The following is a 2,715-nucleotide window of genomic DNA, read 5'->3' as shown; positions in this document are numbered from 1 at the left end:
ACAAATCCTGTGAACACACAACACACAAAAAGTGACACAGTGAGACAAAAAGAAATAAATAAGTGAATGTGTGCAGATATACTGCCCGGACATCCGGCCGGATCTATAAAAATGTCTCTGATCCTAGCCAGAAAGCTGGGAATCAAGAGGTGAGTGCCACAAGGTGAAGAGATTATGGTGCCCGTGCTTCAACTCAGTGAGCCAGTATTCCCAGTGAGTTTCGGCACCTCGGGGTCACCACTCCCCGAGGCACAAAAATACCTCGGCTCTAGACCCTCTCAGCCTCATGGCGAGACCCGGAGGGAACAGGTCACATCGGGGCAGCCGTCGAGCTGATTCCTCAGAACCAGCCCCGGAAAGCCCTGGTACACTTGCACCCTCCATGCAGCACCCATCCCCACCAGCCCCATACCGGCGTAGTTTGCCACCGGCATGAAAACTGATAAGAACAGATACTACACTTGATCTTAGCCAAAAGGCCGAGAAGCGTTTGTATAGTGTTTGTATAGTCGGTCTAACATATGTAGGGTGGAATTTCAACGCGTGGCAATATCGCAAATCAGACTATGTTGGGGTATACCGTTCTAACGCTACAGCTTAAGGAGGGTGTGCTTTGCGGTGTACGAGTGGCTGAAGTGCATGCCAAGTTTCCTTCCCATTGTTAGGATGTCTTGCAAATGGTGGGAACACTTCAGGAACCGCTTGACAACCAGATTGAACATGTGTGCCTGCAGGGCGCATGGCTCAGCCTTCCTTGTTGCAGCGCAGACAAGATGTTCTTCCCATTGTCAGTCACATATGGTTCCCATTTCCAGTTTTCATGGAGTAACCCATGCTACGATTTCTTGATGAATGACTTTTTGCAGTTCTTCCCCTGTGTGACTCCGTTTGCCAAGGCAAACCATGTGAAGAACAGCATGACACCGCCGTGCCCTGCACACATGGTATGCTGAAGGGGCACTGAGACTTGTCTGTGCAGTGGAGGCTGAGGACACGGTGGAGGTTGAGGAGGCGGAATTGCACACTGTCACAGGACCAACGGCCTGAGAGCGTGGAGGAGGAAGTGACATGACCTGTCCAAGTTGCGGTTGTGGCTGTGTAGGAACCACATTCACCCAGTAGGCGGTAAAGGAAATGTTTTGTCCCTGACCATAGTTACAGCTCCTTACGTCGGCGCTGCCGTGCACTTTGGTACACACCCATATTCTCAAGGACTGGCCCACCTTCTGTTCCACAAAATTGTGCAGGGCTGGTACTGCCTTCTTTGCAAAGAAATGTCGACTTTGGACTCTCCACTTCAGCTCGGCACAAGCCATCAGTTCTCTGAAAGGTGTAGAGTCCACCACTTGAAAATGGAGGGACTGCCGAACCAGCAAAAGGAGCACATTCAACTTCTGCAACATTGGATGAGTGGGCGCATACTGTTGTATCTTGGACATGGCTTCGCCGATGGATTGCTGGCAGAATGACTGACTCAAAGTAGGAGGAGCAGGAAAATCTGGAGAAACAGAAGGAGGGTATGACACACAGCTCCCTTCAGCTGACGTGCTGGAGCCTTGGCTGGCTGAAACATGGAGCGGTGTGCCACTGAGGGATGCAGCAGGCTGGACTACCACATCAGAGCCACGGTTCTACCAGGCCGCTTTATGGTGGAGCAGCATATGTTGATGCAGGGCCGTGGTGCCAACATTGGGACACTGGCCACGCTTCACCTTCTGCCAACACATCTTCCATGTAGCTATGTTAACCTCCTCAGGATGCTTGATGAAAAACTTCCACACCGACGAGTAGCTGATTTTGACACCAACAGTCCACACTAATTGACTGCTACTGCTGCCGTCTCCAGGAACCCCTGTTCCACTACCTCCCGGGAAGGTAGGCTGCCACGAAGAAGGTGGTCTCCCCTGGGCACATTTGGCTCCTGAATTTCCACTTCTGCCACAATGCTGACTGCCAACCATGCTACCACCTTGCTGGCTCAGCTGCTGCCTCCCGGGTAGCCTGCAACCCTCTTCTCCTGATGATGATGAAGCCCCTTCTGCACCAAACTCCCAATTAGGATAATTTTCAGCATCAACAAGTGTCTGCACGTCACTGAGGTTCTCCTCAGGTTCCTCAACAGTGTCTGCTTCAGGACCCTGAACGCTGGCAACACCACCTCCCACATCATTCTCCTCACCACTTCTTGTCTGCCTGGCAGATGAAGCTGCAGATGTCTCCTCCACTTCTTGGCTGGGCAGTAGCTGCTTACTGTCCTCTACTAGATTGTCCTCACGGAATAGTGGAGCTGAACCCAAATCATATGATACTTCTGTAAGGGAAGGAACAGCATAGGACAGAGGCAATGGGAGGACAGGTGCTGCTCCCGGGGGAATGCCAACTGAGGGTTGTGTCTGGGGAACCCACCGACTGTTGACTGGGGGTATCAGATGTCACTTGTGATGAAGTGGATGACCGTGTTAACAAATCGATGATGGCAGATGGGTTGCTGGTCAAGACATGATGGCTAGCTGATATCGGAAGATCATGCCTCTCGCTTCAACTCCTTCTGCCACTTGCCCCAGTCTTCTGCGACCTCTGCCTGTGCCTGATGAATTTAGGCCTCTGTCACTCCTTTGTGCACATCCTGGCACTTCTCTGCCTGACATACTTAGTGCATATTTAAGGGGGAGTACCCTAAGCTTCACTATGCTTAAAACAGTATTTGTCTAGAAC

At 51.5% G+C, this 2,715-nt stretch overlaps 1 non-coding gene across 1 annotated transcript; it reads right to left on the bottom strand.

Annotated features, from left to right (window-relative positions):
• Positions 1–304: 304 nt before the first annotated feature.
• LOC130359880 (U2 spliceosomal RNA) lies at positions 305–491 on the bottom strand. Its single transcript, XR_008890490.1, has one exon. It is a non-coding gene; the product is annotated as a U2 spliceosomal RNA (small nuclear RNA).
• Positions 492–2,715: the final 2,224 nt, after the last annotated feature.

Source organism: Hyla sarda, chromosome 2, assembly GCF_029499605.1.
Source record: "Hyla sarda isolate aHylSar1 chromosome 2, aHylSar1.hap1, whole genome shotgun sequence".
NCBI classification, from domain to species: Eukaryota; Metazoa; Chordata; class Amphibia; order Anura; family Hylidae; genus Hyla; species Hyla sarda.
Note: the sequence above shows the minus strand (reverse complement) of the source record. Positions and strands in the feature narration are given on the sequence as shown.